Genomic DNA, 25352 nt, shown 5'->3' on the forward strand with positions numbered 1-25352 from the left:
ATTGGTATGTAGGGGTTTTTGGGGTCGGGGAAGGTTCTTATGATAGTTCGAGACCTCTCCCCCTCTCCCCCTCTCTCCCCCCCCCCTCTGCATTACTCGGAAATTAGTCAAGCAAACGAAACCAAAGTTGGCATGTGAAGGTTTTAGGCTGCAATAAATGTTTCTATGGTAGTTAGACACCCGTCCCCCCTCTCTAAGGAGTGGCTGCCAAACTAATAAAGCATAAATATCTGCATAACTCAAGAACTAATCAAGCAAACAAAACCAAGGTTAGCATGTGAAGGTCTTAGGGTGCAATAAATGTTTAAATGGTGGATAGATACTCCTCCCCTCTCTCTAAGGTGTGGCTGCAATACAAATAAAACACAAACTTCTGCATAGCTCGAGAAATAATCAAGCAAATTGAGCCAGATTTGAGATGTGAGTGTTTTTGGGTACGAGAAATATTTCTATGATTGTATGACCCCCCTCCCTCCTCTGGAATGGAGAGGGGGTCCCATAAAAATAATACACATATTTCAACCAAACATATTCCAATCAAACATGACAATTGAAAATTTTCGGAAAACTCTGAAAAAAATGGAAAAGTTCGAAACATTCAATTCGCATATGTTCTACAATTACATATTGACAAGCGTTATTAGTCCATTCGATGTTTGCGCTAACGAAATTGATCTTCGTTCGAAATAGGAAATTGATTTTAATGTGATAAAACGCACTCCTAGATCGTCTTCTATCTATATATATAAATAAAAATTTAGGGCTGTCTTTATTCTATCATGTTTTTTGTATCAAACATTTATTCCATGTAACGGAGAAACAAACATGTTATTTGTAAGTGGTTGAAAAATCTTGAACGAGAACTAGGAATTTTATAGTAAAAGGTAATTTTAAAGGGTTGATTAAAAGATCAATCAACGAACAGTTTTGCGATTGGACTCATTAACGTGCGCTTAATAAGAAAACGTGGATGTGATAACGAAAAATAAATTTTGGCCGAGACCAAGTTTCTAATAAATCGTAATGCCAAAACTTGCGCTAAAAATTAATTTTGGGTGTACTATGTATTTGGTGAGACTTGAAAGAAATCATTTATTATGGGTTGCTTCCGTATAGCCAAACCCTAAACTCAGATCTCTACTGTCAACAACTGAACCGTTTGAAGCTAGCGGTTGACCAGAAACGGCCAGAATTGATCGACAGAAAAGGTGTTTTGTTTCATCAGAACAACGCCAGAAACTCCGGGAGCTTGTTCGGGAAGTTTTAATACATTCACCATATAGTCCAGACCTGGCACCATTACCACCTTTTTCTTGCATTGCAAAACTTGCTGAGTGAGAAGATTGTGCAAATCGATTACTAGATTTTTTCGCCAATAAGGAACAAGTCTTCTAGAAGAGAGGCGTTATGAAGCAACCTTAAAAATGGCAACAAATTATACAACAGAACGGTGGATATTTGACCCAAATCAGACAACCATAAACATCCTAAAGTTTTGAATTTCAGGCAAAAATGATGGTTTTTCCCCAACTTGATGTTTCAAACCTAAAAAAAAATTTCTTTTCGAACAGTCACATTTTAGTATCTCTACTATTCAATTTCTAAAACTATGCTGTTTTACGAATTTTCATTACTATTCTCCATTCTCAAATTCGTATTAATTGGCATAAGCGAACCCATCATAATTATGCGAATGTTACGTTCAACTCCACTCAGCAGCAGTCGCTCATTGTGCAACCTCTCGAGACGCTACACTTCATTATTCCGCTGTGCGAAGCCCAAGCAAGCAACTTGCGATCTTCCGGTGCAGGGTAAACGGAGTTCAGCAACTAGGAGACCACTCGAACGCTATTTACACACTTGCCTTTCACGGTAGGCCAAACTGTTTATTCAAATAATCGCGTATTTTGTCTATACCTTTTATTGGCTATGAAAACGTAAATACCCGGCTTAAGTGCCCATTTGGAGAAAAATGTTTCTCCTCTGCAGAGGATGGCAGTTTTGCACACTTCGTGTACTTTACCATGTCGAGATCTCCCGTCCTGGAGCACACGCACGCCTTCGCGTAAAGGCCAAACGGCGATTCTGAAATATATTGCCTCTGGAAGAGTAAATATAATCTCACTTCGAGTACGGAGCTGTTTTGCCAACTTATGGTATGTGTGTGTATACCACGCAGCTGCCTCCACCTTTTTCCGCCGGGGGTGAGTTATGGAAAATCATAAAGAATTACAGCACTCAAGGCGAAAACCACACACAATCACACACAACGCACCACATGGGCTGCCTTCTGTGTGGGCTGCAATTGAGACTGCAAGTGCTTGGGAGTGCACAAATTTTCTAAATTTATGCGCAAGTGAATGCCTCTTAATTCCTAAATCGCACTCGGTTGTTGATAAACGAGGTGTGTGAGCGCGCGCGTTTGTATTAATGTGGAACTTTGGGTTCAGTTTATGGTAGGTTTACAACTTAAATTGAGATTCAAGAGATGAACGCGGTTAATACTTTGCTGCTGACAGCGCAAATTGTGGTACAAAGTAGATGAAGCGACAGCCAGAGGTGCGACATAAGTTATGTGAGAATTGGTGCCAATCCTTTTCTTTATTTCTGCTTCTTCCAAGATCGAAAAATTCTGATTTGGAAATAAGTGGCCTGTGGTCCCTTCCAACTCCTGCCCAGGAAACTGTTTGAAGTATGGAAGTATGGTATGGAAGAATCTAATTCAATTTATAACCTCATACAATCGCAACCCATTTCTCGGCATGACGGAGAAGCATAATCTTTTGGATAGTATCAAAACAGTTACCATCATTCTTTATTGCCTCAACCACATGGGCTGTGAAAGATAAAAGGTTTAAAATACTCATCGCCATCAAAACTGATACATTCTTATCTCTGCTATGTTTCCGAAGTGCCGCATAAAAATAATTTACTCGAAAATGAGTCAAGTGAAAATAAATTAACATTGTGAACAAAATCGATAGCGTTGTTATGGTCATAAATCCCTTGTTTTCAGCTGTTCGAACATTACCACAAATTGAAGAAGCACCGTCTTCCTAACAGGAACGAACTGACCAACGGAGTTCCAAATTCGTACCAACGAGACCCACAAAAAACTCCATTAATACACATATGTGTGTAAAAAAAAACAAACGATTACCACTGATTGGGCTGGTTCAAAGTGGCGAAGGAGTGAGAGAGCGAGAAAATTGAAAAATAATAAACGGTTTAAAAGCTGTTTTTGGGAAGCATAATCATAATATTTTCATTCATCTATACCACTCTCCGCTGCGCGCGGATGCCCCCCGCTCCCTAACGAGTTCTGTCCTCGATTACCTCGGGAAGGTAGTATCCATATTAATTCGTCGTGCCACGAGATCGACAAGATCGGTCACCGCGTGGAGGACCTCCGACCGTCATTACCAAGCCAAGCGGGGTACCGATTTTGGTGAACTAGGTCAACCGCGACCATATCGGCACACAAGCACGAGACACCGAAGGTCCGAAAATAAATGTAGGGGAAAAACAAGCGCTGCTGAACACAACTCCCTGACGCTTGAAAACAGTGAACGAGAGTTTGGGGGGGGAACTTTGGTAACAAGATTTGGTCGCTGAACCAAATGGGTCCTGAGCATGAGATAACTGAGACGAAAAAAACCGATTGCCGCGGTAGGTTGAGAGGATTGGTTCGATCAACCTTTTTGACAGCTTCGGGCTGTGGCTGGGTTCGATTATGAAGAAGCTGCATTATTTTCATATATCGTGTTACAGTCTTCAAAATTATCCAAACTCATCGAGGGGTGCAAAATTGATTAATTTTCACCACTTTGTTGCAGCCACCCTTTTAATGTGTTCAAAACGTTTGTGTAATAATTCAACACACCGCAGATAGCGCCCGGCTAGCTCAGTCGGTAGAGCACGAGACTCTTAATCTCAGGGTCGTAGGTTCGAGTCCCACGTTGGGCGAGAGGATACTTTTTGAAGAATCTAGCGCACTTATTCGTAACTTTCCATCGCTGGTTGACATTTTTGGCAATAATACGGAACAAAATAAAAGAAAGCTTCGAAAATTGCAGAGCACTGAACTTCAAGTTCGTTGTTCTCGAAAACATAAAAATGTCACATGGTCCGATCTGACTTAACACCGACCAATTCTCCCACAATGATCAAACATGTGTTTTTTCTTCGATGTCACGCTGCACCGAGCTAGAGGTACACATTAATTTTCTCTGTATTATAGTTCCACTCTAGCTAGCGATTAGCCAACACCATGTGGTAAAGTTCAGAGTTAATTTGGAAATAAGTCTGCTGTGCGAATAGCTCGGCAATGAAATGTGCGTTTTTTGAACAGTTTTTCGTCACACATGATTTCCGACGCGCGCTACAAATCACGTCCCATTCAAACCACTGCTGCTCGCAAACTACTATAGTGACAAAATCGTAATAGCCATACCTCGTATGCCAGTATGAATGATTTAGCAGTAATAATGCATCGTAATTTATCTGGAATTTCGTCAGGTATATTTAAATTTACTCGAAAAATGGCCCAGTAATTAATTTTTCTTTTTAAATTTTTCTTCTCTATCGAATTATACAATTTTAGAATGAAGAGCAAACCATCGAATCTGAATTTCACTATGGATATGCTCATCATTCATAGGAAATTTCCAGGAATGTAACAAATATAATGACACTGTAATTGAGTATCTTCGATAGTGTTTGTAAAATACTGAAATAAATACTGGTACTGAAATCTCTAAAAAAAATCCAACACATTAATGGTACATCGTTGATCAAATCCATGATATATTTTAATAGTATTCATTGGCCATCATCTGAAAATCATCTGCTTCACCGCAATCTTCTTAGAAAGATGAATTATACCGAACTTCATGCTCAGCTCAATTTATCCCTTAATTTCTTGTCGTGTAAAATAACTATAATGGAATGAAAATTTAAGAATGTTAACGGTTAATTCACATAAAGCAGTGAATTCGTTTTCCCATATCACTCCTTATTAATCCCCTATAAGCAACTCATTTTTAAACTCACGATCGCTCCTTCGGTAGAGCAAAAGAGATCATAATCTTAGGGTCGTGGCTTCGAACCCCGTTACACGGGGTGGGACAATTTTTTTTTGCGCATCATCATTTGCAGAGAGACTTTGGAAATAAACGAACGAACACAGTGTTGAAGTTACAACTATTTTCATCGCATAATGCGCCAAAAATAATCATCTTCCTTACCACAATCGTCTAATTAGAATGAGATTAAATACATCAAACTTCGTTCTTACTGGAATCTGTTCCTCATTTCCAAGCAAGAATTATAATGTAATGTATCGTGATGTAATGGAGCAATTGCACATCAAATAAACCCGAAAACAACCGATTTTGACGCGATCCTCTCCGATTTTTTTAACCTTGTACATGGCTACGCAAAATGACATTTTTAGCTATCATATGATTTTTATTGTATAGGTATGATTTTTGAACGTTTTTTCGAGCTCTGAACGATTTGAGCAAATTATATTTTTAAAATCCATTATTTTATTTTTTAAGAATACAAATAATAAAGTGAAAAAAATATTCAAAATGAAGAAATCACAAGCATGTGAAGTAGTGTGGGCCCAAAAACCAGAGCCCTGGCATACACGATTTCTTTCGTTCTGGTTATCCGAAACAAAACAAAATCCAATACATTCAGTAAAGACCGAGCTATGATATATTTCGGCAAGGCAGAATATATTTTTAGCCAAAATGGCAATGATTTGAAAATTAAAAAATAAATAAGTAAAAAAATTTCTAACGTTGAACAGTTTCATTATGATTAAACATAAGAATAATACAGATAATGTACTAAAACAAAACAAAAATAACTAGGCAAATAGCAGTTGATAGTTATCACACTCCTTCCTTCATTTATCTAGGGCACTGATTAGACTGAAATTAAATCGTGGGCCATATGATGAAACCGCTAACTGTGAATCGGAGAACTGGGGGTAAGATCGACGCCCCTTGAGTTTTGCAAGAAAACTCTGATGTAGGCAGTATTCTAGTCTAGAAATCTGAAAATAAAATAAAATTTTATTCCTTCATATTTGTGTATTCAAGAATATGCCCTAGAAAGGACTTATCGAAAATCCTATTATTTCCCGAGTAAAAGTCATTTTAGTGATGCGGAATCTAACCTGGTACGGCCATAACAATGAACTTCAAACACGATTTTCTCGAAACTAGTTTTTTCAAACTGGCCTACACGATATCTCAAGTTCTATTGAACCGATTCATGTCGAATTTATATAGACACAGTCTGCAGGCATCTCTCTATCGCATGAACCTCTCAAAATGATTTTTTTTTTAAATTTGACTATTTTTAAAAAATCGGGAAAGTAAGAAAAAACGTTTTAAACCGCATTTTGTATTTCACACGGCCGCTATTTTGTCAAAAAAGATGTTTTTGACTTGTCCAAGGTTCATGCGATAGCGGCATCTTTACTGATTCAGAATCTGATCGATTTTTTTGGTTCAGATAACCAGAATCGTGTACGCCATGGTACAACTTTTTTGTACCCTCTCACTTCATCAGCTCATAACTATTCTATTTAAGAATATTTTTTTCCGTCCAATTCTTGTTTTATTGTTAAAAGATAGATGAATAAATGATGAGGTAATGTACAGAAGAAATATACTTTGTTTTATAATTTTTTTTATGTTTTATTAACGTCCGAAATTCGCGTCTCTACACTAGAATACCCGTCAAGTGCCAAAATAACAAAAAAACAAACGCGAATGCCGAAGGTGCGCCACCAGATGTAATTTTACGGTAGCGAAGTTTAAGCTTTTATTGTCGAACGTGGTTTCAAATCCTTTTTCGTTGCTCTACAGTTTGTCTCCTGGATTTTTAACTATCACTGGCTTTCGAATTGGATTGTTAACTGGACTGTTAACTATCACTGGGATTCGAGTTGAGGTAAGTTAAAGCAATAAATTAATAGAAATAGTCTTTTAAAAAATATCTCCTGGTGGGGTAAGACCATCCCCCTTTGAGTGGGATAAGCCCGGCATGGTTTGCGATCAGTTGAATCCAATTGAGATATATTTTTCATATATTTCAGATACCTCGCAACTGTTTCTCAGATTTTGTGGACGGCCATGAATGGAATAAGTGTAATGGGTGCAAGAAATGTGTTCATGAGACACGCTGCACGGATTTCGATATGACGTGCATTTATTGTTCTTAAGTTGTTCGTTGAGACGAACTAAACTGATTAACTGATATACATTTATTAATCTCATGTTGTTTTTTTTAAAGAATTGAACTATTGAGCTTATGTGAATTTAAGTTGTTTGATAAGATTGATACCTCATCATTGTACGAAAAATAATGGTCATTTGATGGTCTCAACAAGAGTAATAAAATTATTACAAGCAAAACGAATTTGATTAGTTTTATTGTTATCATAATCACAAAAAGCTGAATAAATTTTCCTACGGTCATGAACTCAATTCTTTCTGTGATTTGAGGTCGAATCCTAGTGTGATTAAAGGAATCGTTTGACAGATATTGATTTAAGTGAAAAAAAATGACCGCCTGGGGATATCCGGAACTTTCCCGGAAGTGTCCAATGTGGTCCTAAATCCCATCAAACCAGTTACATCAAAATTGTGAAGTGGTAGAATACCTTCCATTTGACGATTGCAATATTCGAACTGGTTGAGCTGTTTTTTTTTTCCCAAAATATATATTTTTATCAAGGCTCATATGGCGTTAGCCTCACGGGGCCGGGAGTCCAATACTTTGACAATTTCTCTTATTATCTATGTTAGTAATATGTAACCGATTACTCGCGGTTGGCTCGAGGTTAGTATTACAAGTGTTTTCGTAATTGGGATGTTGTTGTCTCCAATGCTCTGTACGTGTGCCCGACACGGGATACTTCCTATTGGGATGCAGCTGACCATTAATCAGCAACGCCCCCCTAGTCTATAACCCATATCTAGCGTGGTGCATCTTTCTCGACTCGAGGAATCCAGGATAGAATGGTCACTAGCCGGCGCAATCATCAGTTCGTGTAGAGTTGTCATGAGCGGTACAACCTTGGGCTCTTGTTGAATGTTCAGTGGACTGCACAACCTTTGGCCCGTGTATCTGTAAACAGTGTGTGTATGTATTCCGCGACTAAGTAAAAGTTTATCGATCGGATAGGAGGGATATGAAACGGGGACACAACGAAGGAATCATCATTAAACGTTGACATCGGCGTTTCTGAGGAACAGGTATAGATGAAGCAGAAGATCAGGATCACGGCTACCTAAGATATCCCGGACGGGGATCTCCGATTGTCTGCATTGTGCTCTCAGTGCTCTAGAGAGCTGAGAGCGAGCAGTATGGAACCGGATACACGACCAGACAACATGCTCGATGTCGTGGTAGCCATCGCCACAATCACAAAGATTGTTTGCTGCGAGCCCAATACGATAGAGATGCGCGTTTAGGTTGTAGTGATTGGACATAAGCCGAGATATCACGCGAATGAAATCACGACCGACATTCAATCCCTTGAACCATGCACTCGTAGAGACCTTAGGGATAATCGTGTGTAACCAACGACCGAACTCATCTTTACTCCACATGCGCTGCCAACTTACGAGCGTGTGCCGACGAGGAATGAGAAAAAATTCGTTATAAGCAATTTGCCTTTCAAAAAGTGTGCCTTCTGAAGCACCCACCTTAGCTAGCGAGTCCGCCTTCTCATTCCCCGGAATCGAACAATGAGAAGGAACTCATGCTAAGGTAATCTTGAATAATTTTAGAGCATAGTATATCGCACCCAATTCAGCGACATACACAGAACAAGGATCTTTGAGTTTGAAAGAGGCACTGGAATTTTCATTGAAGATGCCGAAGCCAGTGGACCCGTTTATGAATGAACCGTCAGTAAAGAACATTTTATCAGATCTAACTTTACCCCCATATTCTGCCGAAATTATCGGCGGAATAGAATCTGAGCGTAGATGATCTGGGATTCCATGGATTTTTTGTCGCATGGACAGATCAAAAATGACAGAGGAATTGCAGAAGTATGGGAAGCAAACTTGGTTGGAGATGCCTGGTGAAGAGTGCACGTCGTGGGTAAGGTACTCATGGTATAAAGACATAAAACTTGACTGAGGAGTCAGCTGGAGTAGATTTTCGAAGTTATCAATCACCAATGGATTCATGATCTTGCAACGGATGAGAAATCTGGAGGATAATTCTGTGAACCGAAGAGTAAGCGGGGGTACTCCTGCCAAGACTTCGAGACTCATCGTATGTGTCGAATGCAAACACCCCATGGCTATACGCAAGCAACGATATTGTATCCTCTCCAGCTTGAGAATATGAATCCTGGCAGCTGATCGGAAGCAAAAACTGCCATATTCTAACACTGATAATATCGTTGTTTTGTATAACTGAATGAGGTCTCCTGGATGGGCACCCCACCATGTTCCGGTTATTGTTTGAGCTGTTGTTAAGTATATTTAGTGACAAATTGAAATGACGGTATTACCCCTATGTGCCGGTTTCACCCACATTGATTGGTGAACTCTGTTTTTATGTTAGTTTTGAAAATTTACTGTTGCTAGCCAAAATACCGTTTTTTTTCTCGAAACGCGTTTTGTTTGAAACTAGTTTTCAAACGTCCGCCATTTTTTCTAAAAACAATTTTTCAACTTATCCAAGCTTCATATCATCAAGACATCTCTGCTGATTTAGAATCGGTTAATTTTTTTTTGTTTCAGATAACCTAAAGCACTAGCAATATTGAAATACTAGCTGACCCGGCAAACATAATTCTCGTTCAAGATTTTTCAACCACTTGCAAATAACATATTTCTCTGTTACATGGAATAAATATTTGATACAGAAAATATGATGGAATAAAGACAGACCCCTTCCCTGTTCTCCCCTTAGAGAGGGGGGAGGAGTGTATATTTACCATAGAAATGGTTCGTGCCTCCTAAAATCTTCACATGCCAAATTTGGCTTCATTAGCTTGATTAGTTTTCGAGTTATGCAGAAATTTGTGTTTCCTTTGTATGGCAGAAAAGAGGGGGAGGAGTATCTAACTACCATATAAACATTTATTGCACCCTAAAACCTTCAGATGCCTAATTTGGTTGCATTTGCTTGATTAATTCTCGAATAATGTAGAAATTTGTGTTTCATTTGTAGGGCAGCCTCCCCTTAGAGAGGGGTGAGGGGTCTCAAACTATCATGAAAACCTTCCACGGCCCCAAAAACCCCTACATACCAATTTTCATGTCGATCGGTTTAGTAGTTCCCGAGTCCATAAGAATCAGACAGACAGACAGACAGACAGAAAGAAATCCATTTTTATATGTATAGATTGAAAAAAATATTGTATGATAGAAATATTCTTTGTTTTATTTCTTCAGAGCTCGAAAAAAACGTCCTAATTTCGTACCTCTACACTAGAATACTACTAGAATACCACTTGCAAAATTCATGTTACTCCATCCCATTACATGGGATATATTTGATACGTAAAAGTTATTTTCATTCATAATTTTTTGTCTTTAAAATGCGTGACGATCCACCTGAGAATCTATTATCATCTTCCAACTTTTCTCACCGTAACATTTATCTACGGGCAGAGACTAACACAACAAAATAAAGACAGTGCAAATCGGACGATCCGTTCTCGAGCCTTGCGCTTAGCCACACATTTTGAGATTAATTTTTATTTATATAGATTAACGCTGAACTACAGCATTGATTTATAAACGAACGAAAAGCAGAAAACGAATAAATAAATGACTAAGCAAACGTACAGTATAATGTTACATAATTGATCCAGTTGTGCAAGTGAATTGTGGAAACAAAAGATATCGATAACATCTTATAGAAAAAAATCACTTCAAACTCAGGTAAAAATATTTTGCAATCGGCACTTACTCACTACCTTCAATGAACGAAGAGCCATAACCTACTTTATCATAATCCTTGTGTGAGGAAAATAAAAAATAGCAAACGTTATTCTTATCGGAATCTGATTCTACATTTAGTAGAATAGAAATTCAGAGCTTTTCAGTTTTAAGTCGAGAACCAATACAAATGGTTATCCATACAGGGTATTAGATTCCTTCGAATAGACACAATTAACGAAGATGTTCGGTCAGTGAGACATTTGCACGAGCTTGCCAATGACTGAAAACCCATCAGAAATCAAAATTTGATGAGATCTTTGAGAAGACAAGTAAATTACTGATATTCCAGTGCCACTGGTGCATGACAATGAAAGATGTAGCATGTAACATATTCGCTGCAATCAATAGTATGGACTCGAAATATACCCTACAAGGCCCAAAAAAGACAAAAAAGAACTGTAAAGTTTTGATTAAACTTGACTAGCTACCACTGAAGGCAAGAGACATTCGCGTGGTATCGTGACAACATGGTGCAGTTCATCTGGGAAAAGAACTCAAGCCACCCAAACGCCTCTGATTATTCTCAATTGTGAAATATCGGTCATTTGTTAAATGAAAGCTTGAAAAGGATAGCATAGTGGGTCGAAATGATGTACAGATAGTGGAATAAAATGTTGGCCTTCACAATGTCCAAAAATTTATGCGAAGTATTTCAAGGGAAGTCCGCAATATCATCAACACCGAATCGCAACATTATTTTTCTCGAAAGAGCTGTAAAAAGCCACGTTTTGACTGAATTGGATATATGGCGGCTATCTAGAAAGTAGCAGGCGCCTCACTGAGCAAGACCGGGTGAGCTATTCAATTGGGAACAACTACCGCATGCGTCTTATTCATCAGACTTGGCTCCTTCCGTACATTATTTCTTTTGATCGGTGACAATTGCCGAACAGCACTTCAATTCTTACAAAGATTTGCCAAAAGTGGCTCAATTTGTATCCCCAGTGTGTTTCCGAAAGACGTAATCAAAAAAACATTCTCGCCCAACGTGGGGCTCGAACCCACGACCCTGAGATTAAGAGTCTCATGCTCTACCGACTGAGCTAGCCGGGCGCTGTAAAAGCCAGGATAAAAAATGACGTACGATCAGTAAGTAACTTCTTTTGTCTTGTAATACACGTGAAAATAAGTGTGTTTCATGGTCCCAAAGTAGGAGTCTCAAGCAGTTTTACCATTATTATGACATTCTACACCGAAGAAATGCAACTAGAGAAAGGGATCCCACACGCACATATGAAAAGATTGATAGTGGTCATTAATTCGACACCACCTCTCCAACCTCAGCCATCCTATATGTTATTCGATTATTTACACTGAAATTTAGCTGTTATGAGCAACGTGCAATAATTACATAAAGACTTCTTGTGAAAATTTCATCGACGTCAGGCAATTTATTAACTTCAAATTGAACAACTCTCGCAAAAAACGTCATTTCGCCATAATTATAGGGACATTATCTGTGTCGGTACTAACCTTTGGCCACATTTCGCCAAATTTGCCCATTTTCCACTCTCAAGCTGAACTTTTCCGACCGTTACCTTCTGATGGATTAATTTTGTCCTTATCCGGAGCCATATTGGCAATCAATGTTCGCAATTGCGAGCGCCAGTGGTCCCAATTAGACAATTTGTTAACAGATTGTTATAGCATTTTAACCCCTGCGCAAGCGACCCCCCTCTACACATCGAGCCAGCTTTTATTCGCCCTCTCTTCGGCGCTTTCCGTACTCGCCGCCCTGTAGGTTAACCATTTAGCAAAGATTTCGCTTCATCATTACCATCATCGTGTTCAGATATTGGGCCGCGTTGGGGCACATGGACCGACTGATGAGGGACTCTTTATATGGTCAAGATAAAACGAGGAACATCTGTTAGTGAACTTTCTCAATTCGTTCATTGTAGCACAATCGGTCAGGTTAATGAAAGTGTGATGAAGTTCAATTCAAACGGAACCATTTGAGATCCTTGAACAATTAGGGGTGCTGCGGCTAGCAAATGTAACATCAAAAGTGAGCCATTGCACTTCAAAAAACCATTCAGAGCAATTGCCGAAACAATCGGCACGCTACCAAATAAAATTGTACTTTGCTTTCATAAACGAGGGGAAGCTTTATAAATTATACCCAGAGATCGATGTGTGTTTTAGTGACTCTCCCGCGAAGACGCAAAGAAGGAGCGAGGAAATCGATCGAACAGTGATTGAACGCTTCACAATGTAATGGATATTGGATTGAGCTGAGAAAAAAAGCATGCTATCTGATGGATTTCCTGCCATTATCTGGATTGCATGCATTCCAGTTCTATTTATGGGTAAATGGCAGATGATTAATCGGGTTGCTTCCATTTCAGCCAGTAACGAGGAAATTGAAATTTCCTACTGGATTTGGTTCGCAAACGAACTTCACTTACTTAACGAGTCGGATTTTTTTTCGGCTACTTTCCTCGGTAATGATCGAGCAGTTCTTTCAACTGCTCTTGTTTTGTGAATGAATCGCCTACAACTACAAATGGACGCTCCTACTCAATCTGTAACCTCCAAAAATTGATTTTGAAACCATTTATTATTTACACCAATCCGAGATCAGATCATCTGTAACTCAGCGACAGATCTTAGCTAGCTCATCACTCATCAGTTTAGTTAAAACAAAAAAATAAAAAAATTCCAGAAAAAAATCATGGACATAACCTCTCTCAATAGACTTCTGCACCGAATCTGTATCGTTTTTATACAGTGATTTATGTATGGTCTCAAAAAATATTTCCAAATCTCGTTCTCCGAAGCATTTCTTTTAACTTCACAAACATCTAGTCAATCACTAGGAATTTTGTTTGAGAAAAAGACATCAGATTTAAAATTTTTATTTCTATTTCCAGTTCTCCTACTTAAATTACATGGATACCAGATTCAAATATCGATCCACATACATATTCCGCATCCAGTTTCCAGAATCGAATCCATGTTCCAGATTGCAAATTTCAGTTCATTGATAACAAGCTAAAATTCTACATCCGGTATCGCGATTTCAGATTCAGTTTTCAGATCCAAGATGTAGTTCCAAGTTTCAGATATGAATTTCACATTCCTAGGAATAATTGATTCCAAAATCAATTTTACAGAAATGAATCTGAAATGTTTTTCTCTCCAAATTCGAAACTTCAAATAGCAGATTTCAAATTTCAGATATTGATTACAAATTTGGATATCATACTCAGATTACGGATCCGATTTTGGATGACTTGAACATATTTCCGAAGTGTGCATTTGGAGTCTATTTCCTTCTCTCTGCTTCCTTCACGCACAACATGAAAACAGCACGTATTCGTTACGAATTTCTCATCACAGAAAGCGGACAAACTCAACTTCCAGAACAATTTTATGTCATGATTGCTAAACACAATAGAAAAATGCGAAGGAAGCCCCGGAGTAAAAATTCTTGTTGTTGGTTTCAGATCTCGAAAATCTACACCCAATATTAATTTCTAGCGCATATTTTGGCATCCCGATTTATTACATTAAATGAGCCCAACAATAACAGAAAATGTGCTACTCTCCCATACTGGTATATCATTTGTATAATATATAGAAACGAAACGAATATCCGGTAAGAATCCGGTATCCGGCCAGAAAAGTCAATAATTTCTCAGATAAATATTTTTTTTTCAAGATTAAATAAATATTAACTCATAAGATTAATTCATCAACACTATGACTTTGATTAAAAAATTTTATCCGACGCTTTACTTCGTACGCCAGGCCAGCTTCAGAGAATAGTTTTTCACTGTAAACGCTACTGCAAGAAGTTTAATAATAAACTCTAGCAAACCTTGTTAATTGGGGGTACTTGAAGTTTCATAACCACCAAACGTAAGGAACGTGATTGCGATCGATTGGAAATGTTTTCGCCTAAAAGTTGATGTTGTTAGCAATGGCATTTTCTTCCAGAACGCGATGTAGGCTATCATTTTTGTTTGCCACTTCGTTGAAATTGTCCCAAAAGGTGTTGTGAGCAGAGTTGCAAAATCTCACACTCACTTTACTGACAGCGCAATATATTGAGACAACATCAAAATCAACCACCAATTCCCCTGCAGTTCATGACAAATGAACCAAACTTAATTCCATGCAACCGACACATCGTCACGTGGAACATTTGGTTTTTGCATTATTCCCCACACTCATTCGTTCCACTGTCTCACTGAGAATTTACGCCCGAAATTTTCATACGCATCTTCGATCAGCTGACAGTGGAAGGGAACAAAATTCCATACAAGGAAATATCATCTCACTGACACCGCGTCAGACGTTTAAACGCGTGTTCGTGTGTGTTTTCCTAGTATGTTTCTAGCCCCGGTCCCATTTTTGTGCCGCTTATTGCACACACATCGATGGGCAACGGCACATTTGAGTGCTGAGTTTATGGGTGTATGACCAACGAAAATTTCACCAGGACGCAATGAAAGGTGATATTTTCGGCTTGAGCATTCACTGACATCGAGAATGAACTGATATTTCTGTTGATGGAACGAAAACTATATCAAAACAAACAAGATGGTGAGCCAGCGGTCATAGGCACAGCGGCACCGCGATAGGAAGAAGTGAAGAATGTCGGTGGAGATATTTTGCACTGATAAAAATTGCTTTTCGATTTCAACATGTTCTTTCGAAATTTTGCATCCTTGGTTGTGAGCCTCGCGTGTAGTTCAGTTTCGTCCCCTTTGCTTCGATCAATTTGATTTGTAGTGAAGTAAGTTAACCCTCTCTCAGATTATCATCCCCGAAAACAGTTCCAAGTTATGTAATATTGAATGAAAATAATTGATTGAATTATTTGAATCCGTAGTACTTACCCTTTCTCGACTAATATTGAATAATTTCAATATACAGGAAAACCTATTTTCGTGCGGTCTTTTTTGCGAATTTTTTTTGCGGTCTTTTTTGCGAGTTTTTTTGTGCGATTTTTTTTTGTGTTATTTTCTGTTCTTGTGCGGTTTTTTTTGTGCGTTTTTTTTGTGCGGTACATGAAAGGAGCATATTTGCCGAAGTTATGGTCCATTTATTTTTTTTCGATGGTTTTATATGCATTTCAACGCGAAAAACCATATTTGCGTCTAAAACATTAATTTCTCAAATTATTCTCATCCTTCCATCAAATGCACTATGTTGCACTCGGCATGATTTCTAATAGCAGCAAGTTCCGACATGAACTAAAAGCACAACACAGCAACGCGCAATTGAATAGGCAAACTGTCCCATCGCAAAGCAGGGAAACAAAAGAAAATCGAACCGTAAACAGCGTGGATTTGAGTTATTTTCTTGGGGGAAACTTTTTTTATGCGGTCCCTATCTACCGCACAAAAAAAGTTTTTTTTCAAATTTTGTACCGAACACGGTTTTTTAAGCTACTGGTGAAGTTTCGCACGATTTTTTCTATGCGACTTTGCCTGTATCCACAAATATTTAATCATTGTAACTTTTTTCTGTTATTAACACGTTAAGCACCGATTTTTTCTTGTTGCATTTTTCATTCAGCGCGCATCAAGAGTGTTTGCACAATATCAGTGTCGGTCCCAGTGACCATTTTCTATTGACGAATTTACGTTGGATTTACAACCAGATGGCGTAGCGAGTAAAATGAGGATGTTTTGTTTTTTTGGTATGAAATTCGTTCAAATTTTCTAGAAAAATCAGAATTTATCTTCAAATTTCCCAGTTGCATGTATTCTTTCCACGCTGAAAAGGTTAGAAAATCATCATTTTACAATGTGCTATGTGTATTACGAGGAATTGCTTGTTATAAGTATTGTAACTTTAATTTTTTTCAATTAAGTAAACGATGAATAGGGTGTTTTGCACTAAAAATACTGCAAATCTTTCTCGTATCGACCCCTACATAATCAATGATATCAGCCAATTTGATATGATATCGATTTCATCGCAATTATTCATAGTATTAATAACCAGTATGCATTATCAAACTTAAAATTTTCGAAGATTATCTATGACTTTGGTCAAATCGTGTGTTGAAACCATCGTAAATATACAAAACCCCAATTTTCTTACCATATACTGACGACATTCAATGGCTGAAATGAATCTAAATTGAAATAAAATGAATAATCACCATCGAATCTTGCTTTTCAGTGCGTAAAATAAACAAACACCCTCACTTTTGTGGTTCTGAGCTCTAATGTAGATGTCGCATGAGCTGATTCAGCTTTGCGTAAATTCGTCAATTGTACAGGGTTTTCCATTTCGGGCTTCCGAAAGTATACAGCCCTGCGCTGACAACCGTTTGACATAGCTGTCAACCAAAGCGTTATATCGTTAGTTGAATGTCTGCCATTTTACAATATGGATCGTTTTAGCATCGCACAACGTGTTAATTTTGTTTAATCTATATATATATATATATAAAAATGGAGTGATGTCTGTCTGTCTGTCTGATTCTTATAGACTCGGAAACTACTGAACCGATCGACATGAAAATTGGTATGTAGGGGTTTTTGGGGTCGGGGAAGGTTTTCGTGATATTTTGAGACCCCTCCCCCCTCTCTAAGGGGGGGCTGCCATACAAATGAAACACAAATTTCTGCATTACTCGGAAATTAACCAAGCAAACGAAACCAAAGTTGGCATGTGAAAATTTTAAGGTGCAATAAATGTTTCTATGATGGTTAGACAGTCCTTCCCCCACTCAAAGGGGGGGCTGCCATACAAATGAAACACAAATTTCTGCATTACTCGAGAATTAATCAAGCAAATGAAACCAAATTTGGCATGTGGAGGTTTTAGGATGCAATAAATGTTTCTATGGTGATAAGATACTCCTTCCCCCTCTCTTAGAGGGGGCTGCCATACAAATGAAACACAATTTTTTGCATTACTCGGAAATGAATCAATCAAACGAAACCAAAGTTGGCATGTGAAAGTTTTAGGGTGCAATAAATGTTTCTATGATGGTTAGACAGTCCTTCCCCCACTCAAAGGGGGGGCTGCCATACAAATGAAACACAAATTTCTGCATTACTCGAGAATTAATCAAGCAAATGAAACCTAATTTGGCATGTGGAGGTTTTAGGATGCAACAAATGTTTCTATGGTGTTAAGATACTCCTTCCTCCTCTCTTAGAGGGGGCTGCCGTACAAATGAAACACAAATTTTTGCATTACCCGAGAATTAATCAAGCAAATTGAACCAAATTAGGCATATGGAAACTTTAGGGTGCAATGAATGTTTCTATGGTGGTTAGATACCCCTCCCCCCTCTCTTAGGGGTGGCTGCCATACAAATAAAACACAAATTTCTGCATTACTCGAGAATTAATCAAGTAAATGGGCGGGACGAAGTTTGCCGGGTTAGCTAGTTATACTATAAAAATGATGAAAAACCGGCAAATGTTTTTCGAACATTACGGACGGATTTTGGTCATCATGGACGGCCTACAGAGCACACAATCGCTAATGTAGTGCGTAAATTCGAACAAACTGGATCCGTAGCGGATATTGTGAAACCTGTGCATCATCGTAATGTGCGTTCGGCCGAAAATATTGCTGCTGTTGCTGCCAGTGTGGAGGATGACCCGAATGTTTCGATTCCACGGCGTGCTCAGCAATTGGGCTTGTCAAACACATCATTGTGGCGAATTTTGCATTTGGACTTGCACCTACATCCATATAAAATCCAACTGGTACAAAAATTAGAGCGTGGTGACTATGGAATGCGTCGGGCATACGTCGATTGGGTGAACGAACAACAGCAGCAAAATGCTGAATTTTCGCATCAAATTTTCTTCAGCAATGAGGCATATTTCGAGCTCGGTGGCTATGTGAACACCCAAAATTTCCGTATATGGGGCTCAGACAATCCACACGTGATTGTTGAGAGGCCATTGCATCCGCCAAGTCACTGTTTGGTGCCCATTATGGTCTGGTGGAGTCATCGGGTATTTCTTTTAAAATGAGGACGGCGAGACGGTAACTGTGAATGGTGGGCGCTATGGCCGCATGTCAACCGATTTTTTTTACCACAAATTGAAGATATGGATACGGATGACATGTGGTTTCAGCAGGACGGCGCCACGTGCCACACAACACGACCGAACATATTGCGAACGAAATTTGAGGGACGCATAATTTCGCGTTTCGGTGATGCCAATTGGCCGTCCAGATCATGCGATTTGAACCCGCTAGACTTTGTTTTGTGGGGTTATGCGAAAGACCGTATCTATGCCAACTCTCCGCAAACTCTTGAACATTTGAAAGACAACATTCGTGAAGTTATGACCGAGATACCGCCCCATATGTGCCGAAAAGTCTTCGAAAATTACCTGTTCCGGATCAAGGTGTGCGAGGAAGCCCTAGGTGGACATTTGAATGATGTTGTATTTCACACATAATGGCATAAACCAAACTTTAATTTGAAATAAAAGTTTCATCGAAATTCGAATTCTTAGTGAGTTTTATTTCAATTTACTTTCGGAATTTAAACTTGGAAAACCCTGTATAAATAGAACATAGTCAGCAATTCGACTAAAAAGTTGTCACATTTTGTAGAACATCCGTAAACAAACCTTATTCCTTGCAGAAAACTTGATATTCTATTAAGGGATATTCATTCTATACGAAAAGCTTTATATAGTTCATTACTTTTTGTGTAAAAAATATTTCATTACTTCCTAAAATGTGATCTTTTATTTGCGGCTGCCGGATATCCGGTACCCGGTATTCGGCCAAACTATTATTCTTTTCATCACTAATAGTATATATCTTCTTCTTCTGAAAATGACACTAACGTTCCTAGAGGAACTCCGCCGTCTCCATGTATTATTACTTGCGTCATTTTTTCATTAATAATTGATTGAGATTTCTGTCCCAAATATGCACTTGGATGCATTCTGAGTGGCAAGCTCTAAAATACGCGTAACTACAGTGCAAGACGGAGAAAATTAGTTAGAAGAAAAACTCCCCCAACCTGTACGGGAATCGAACCCGACTTCCCGGCATGTTAGGTTTGACGCTAACCACTCGGCCACGGGAACACCTAATAATACAGCCATTCCATCCCAAACCGATATACTGGTTCTCAAATTTTCGTGAAAAGTGGTAATTTTGTTCTTTACCGCAAAACATTACCCACTTTTTTTTCTATTTCTACATTAAGGTTCCATTTTAGGGTAATCCGAAAAATCAACTTTTTCCCCTTTTTCCACAAATGACTTTTTTCAAAAATTCATAACTTGTGAACTACTGAACCGATTTAGATGGTCGACATATCAAATTTAAGTCTAGCTAGTCTTTCTTGAAAAAATGTTACGCTTGCAAAAATTTTAGGTTTTGATTTTGTCATTATTGATTGTATTTGTTTTCTATAGTTTCATGGTCTCGGGACCAAGGGCGCTATTTTTTTTATATTTTCTCTTGACAGCATAGGTTTTTTTACATAACATATCCAAAAGTCAGAGAGGCGTTATTTTTTGTTCTTGAGTTATGATTTTTCAAAATTAACCGATGGTTCAAAAAATCTATTTTTATCCTATTTTTCACCACAATAATTCGTAACTTTTGAACTACTGGACAGATTCAGGTGATCGACATATCAAATTAAAGCCAATGAGCTATTTTTGTTTAAAAAAAATATTACACTTGGGAAAATAATAGAATTTTGTTTTCGTGATAATTGGCTGTATTTGTTTTTCATAGTTTACATGGTTTTGGGACCAAAGGCACCATATTTTTTATTTTTTTCTTAGAAGCTGAGGTTTTCTCACATAATACATCCAAATTTAAGAGAGGTGTCTTTTTTCGTGTATGAGCTATAATTTTTCTAAGTTAACACGTTTTCAGTTTACGCAAAACTAACTCATTGGCTTCAAATTGATATGTTGATCATCTGAATCGGTCCAGTATTTTAAATGTTATAAATTTTTGAAAAAGGGGAAAAATTATTTTTTGTACCATCAGTTAACTTTGAAAAATCATAACTTAAGAACAAAAAATGAAGCCTTCCTGTATTTTGGATATGTTATGTAAAAGATCCTCAGCTTTCAAGAAAAAAAATCCAAGAAGGACTAGCTAATTAGCTTTGATTTGATATGTCGACCATCTAAATCGGTTCAGTAGTTCACAAGCTATGAATTTTTGAAAAAAGTCCTTTTTGAAAAAAAGTCGAAAAATTCTATATTTTTATCACTCTAAAATGAAAATTGGCACCCTATTGAAAATATAAAAAAATACGGGTCTAATATTCTGCGAAAAGTAAAAAACTATCACTTTTCACGAAAATCTGAGAATCAGTATATCGGTTTGGCATGGAATGGCTGAATATATATGCTATAACAATAAAAAAAGCAATACGAGCGAGCGAAACAAGATACACATAGCAAAAAAGCACGTATTAAAGCTTTTCGCATGCGTTGCCACATACACGGCCCAGACCGAGATGGATATAGATTATCGTTTATGCTCTCTTTTTCACTCTTAGAAAACAATATATATAATTTAGAAAACAATACATATTATTATTAGAAAACAATAAACAAATAATATTTCACGTATTTATGCCACAGCACTAGGATTGAGCGATTTTGGATCGATCTTTTTCATTTCGATTTTCGATTTTTTGGATCGATTCATTGTACCTGAAAAAATCGTGAAATTCGATTTTTTCCTTCGTTTTTTTCGATTTTTTCCCCCAGTATGCATAATCGATTTTAATATCACTACTTGACAAATTTTAAAACCATAATCTCAACATTTGAATAGCTTTCGAGAATGTCAAATTAGTGATAGTGATAGTCAAATTAGTAATCGTAAATTTAGAAGAAGCAGTTTTGTAAGCTTGGTTATTACAAAACAAGTGGTTACATGTTATATTTACACCATCGCATTCACTAGGCCAACAGTGAAAATTGTGACTAGATGGGATGGTGGCATAAGGTCCAGCTGAAGCGTTCTTTTCGAGAACTGGGATTACTACCAAGATTTCGACTAAATTCCAGACGTATGATACGATGAATATCAGTTGTTGAATTTCTAATAATGATTTCCAATTAATTTATTTCATTTAATAATTCCATGATAATTCAAGATGAATGTCCTAGAAAATACATTTTTTCTGGGCTTTTTTGTGACCTTTATTCTGAGAATCAAACTAAAATGCTTTTGATGTTTGAATAAAAATGTGAAATATTTATTTCATGTTTATCTCATTACTGCCCAGGTGTACAAGAACATGATCCAAATGGCATGACACTTTCTAGTCCATCTAGGTTCGTCCCGAAACGGGGGGAAACGCAATATTTTGGTTTGGAGTTCTATGGAAGTTGAGATATCTGACGTATGAAATTTCATACACTCAGCCGATGCAGTATCAAAAATGGAAATCATTTGAATATTGAACAAAACGGTTTTATTTCATAAAATTCAACTTCAACAACCATTTTCATGGTTTATTAGCATTTTCGTGTACTGCCGTTCTACGCATAATTGGCCTACGGTTCAATTCCTAGAAATTTGTACATTACCGGTACACACGGAATCTTGTATCTCCTTTTAGCAGTGCGTACTTATTTGTCTCTGTGGTGATTAGTCCGACGAAATCTGCGTCAAATAGGTAATGGAACATTTGCACGGCAGACCATTTATGTTTCGAGCAGAGATCACTAAGATCAGGTGAATGTCCTTCAAGAACAACGGCTGCATCTGCATCCGAATTTAAGGTCATTTTTTCCCAGTGTCTGGCTCTCAGCTTCTTGCTGCTGCCCGAGAAGCATTCTTGTGATTGACCTCGTTCAATGTTGCTCTCGACATTCACTTGTTTTCCAAAACCAGAAGGGCCGTCCTCCGAGTCACTATCTCCAGCATCCACATCGCTGTCTCCACCGCTTGGGGGCACGATGACAAAGTCAATATCATTTGTTGACACTAGATTTTCGAAAGCGTCTTCATCCAAATCAATCAAATAATTGTACAGCTCCTCCAGATTATCGGGAAGCTGATATATCCTATTGAGAAAAAAATATACCGTAATTGCACAGCGTATGAAATTCCATACGCTCGGAAGTAAACATAGTTTTTTTTAAGATTTCATAATTTTCTTTGGATTTTTTGCTAGATATCATTTTTTACACTCGTCTAGTAGTTTTGTGTCACAGATTTGAGCAATTTAGAATCCTTTAAGAGGTAAAACTTTGATAAATTTATGTTTACCTTTGCGACTCCATTAAACTCGAACTTTGTAAGCTTCAAAACACAACAAAACAACAAAAATGACAGATAAAATGACACTGACACAAAAAAAACACTCTTAATTGTCATGTGGTATCATTTAAAATGCGCTTAACACTTTAGTTTCATCAAAAACGGTTTTTCAAAAACAGGCATTTTTGCGTATTAAATTTCATACGCTGGCCACTAATGGGTAAACCCGTTATGAAATTGAAAAGGCAATACTTGTAAAGGACAAGTAAATAAATGGAAAAAAGCATTTTTCAAAGATCGATTCTTTGGTACCGATATAATCAGTAAATCGATCCCTGCGCCGTTCAGAAAATCGACCCATCAAGATCGATCTTTTTCTAAAGATCGCCAAAAAAGCATCACACAAGTGAGAAGCGATGTTTAGTAGCTGAATTCTGCGTCGTGTTCATTTTGTGCTTACTTGTTTCTGAGTTCGGTGCATTTCGTGCCAGGAGAGAATATGTGTTTGTTATGAACGCGCGCTGATGAAAATTAAACTTGAGCGCGGTTGTTTTCTGGAAAATTACACTACGTGTTTCAAGTAAATCGATAATACCAAGTAAAAAAATTCATTCAACAATTTAAAACTGCCTGTTGGTTGGCTGTCGTCGACCATAAAGGTTTTTCGGTTCGTCAAAAAATGTCCAATATTTGCCTTCGGTCAAACAGTCAATAAACACCCATAGTTTATAGGTTCCCTGCAAGAGGTTACTAACATATAAAACAGAAACATGTGTTTTATCGTTAAAATTTTGGGACAATTTTCTGACGAAAACATCGGAAAAGATGTGTAACACATGTGTAAGAAGATGTCAATAACTTACAACAAACTTCTCATTTCATCTCTGTCTTTGTTTATGGTCTCTGGTATGTGAGACTCCCGTAGAGCCTCGAGAGTTGTTTCAAAAGTGATGAAATTTTTCTATAATTTACTAACAAAAACAGTATAACATTGACGATTAGAAATACACTATCTTCCTTTTATTCCATAAGAATTTCGATTTTCAACGTACGTTGTATGATGCACTGCCATATATTCGATGTCTATACAGATAAACACTACCAGATAACACCTAACCCATGCCACCACCATTTCTGCGGAACACACGCGTGTAAAATTTTATTATGCTAAGCTCTCGGACGAACCCCCCGCTGAGCTTGGCGCGGGTCAAAGGATCAGAATGTTATGGCTGATAACGAAACTATACAGCAATTTGCAGCAGCACCCAGCTCAAGATAACGAAAATCATTTGTCAAAATACCGGGCAGTCGAAACGGGCAGCCATAATAGACCTAATGCCCAGACGGTATTCACGCCGCTTGTGGTAACCGTCGAACTATCGTGAAGTGGAAAGAGCTTATTTTCATAATTAATTAAACCACGCCGTGAACTCGGCGACCCGGCAGCCTAGCAAACAAAGAATCAAATTATTGAATATGTTTACGGAAAGCTTTACTTTCTCTGGTTTCTGGTTCCTGATGCGGACGGACTAACAACCCGAATTAACGATCGGTCGTAAAAGATAATGCTGATTGTTTGATCACTGGTGGATTTTGGAGTTCGCGACCAGTATTATCCATTATTTAAAATCTTATCTAACACGTGCGATTACCGGTTCTGGAATGAGTTACAAGGTGTTCGCAGTACGCAATCACCATATGTACTGAGCAAGCAGCTTTCCACCAGGTTTATCTAATAGCAGAACATCAATCGATAAATTAACACTAATCAATTGCATACGTCTCTTCGCCAACCACCGCCACCAGATGGGATGGGTTGTGTCATAGGGAATATAAGCTTACGGAAACATCGGGAGACGTTCACCTAATCCTATCGAATTAATAACTCTGACAACCACCACTGGACAGTTTCAGCAGCACGCGCTTCCATCTTTTCTCGTGCCCATCTTCCATCTAATAATCCTTCGATGCTCGAGTCCGTAGCTTTACATCGCCATTTGAATAAACGATGCAACTGCGCACTCCAGCTCTCGTCTCTAGCCGCCGCATCGAAATAAATTGGTTTCAGATTATGCGCGAAAAATTGCCTACAATCAGTTGTGCCTATCGGCCGACCGACAACCGGTGAATATCGGCGCAAAATATATCACCTGGAATCCG

General features: G+C 38.0%; 1 protein-coding gene and 2 non-coding genes across 3 annotated transcripts in view; 1 reads left to right on the plus strand and 2 right to left on the minus strand.

Moving 5' to 3' along the window:
• LOC129774718 (bone morphogenetic protein receptor type-1B) overlaps nt 1–25352 on the minus strand; it is a 422669-nt gene that overhangs the window by 354821 nt on the left and 42496 nt on the right. The window lies entirely within an intron of this gene.
• On the plus strand, nt 3894–3966 carry Trnak-cuu (transfer RNA lysine (anticodon CUU)). Its single transcript has one exon. It is a non-coding gene; the product is annotated as a tRNA-Lys (tRNA).
• Trnak-cuu (transfer RNA lysine (anticodon CUU)) lies at nt 11975–12047 on the minus strand. The gene has a single exon. It is a non-coding gene; the product is annotated as a tRNA-Lys (tRNA).

Source organism: Toxorhynchites rutilus, chromosome 3, assembly GCF_029784135.1.
Source record: "Toxorhynchites rutilus septentrionalis strain SRP chromosome 3, ASM2978413v1, whole genome shotgun sequence".
Classification (NCBI taxonomy): domain Eukaryota; kingdom Metazoa; phylum Arthropoda; class Insecta; order Diptera; family Culicidae; genus Toxorhynchites; species Toxorhynchites rutilus.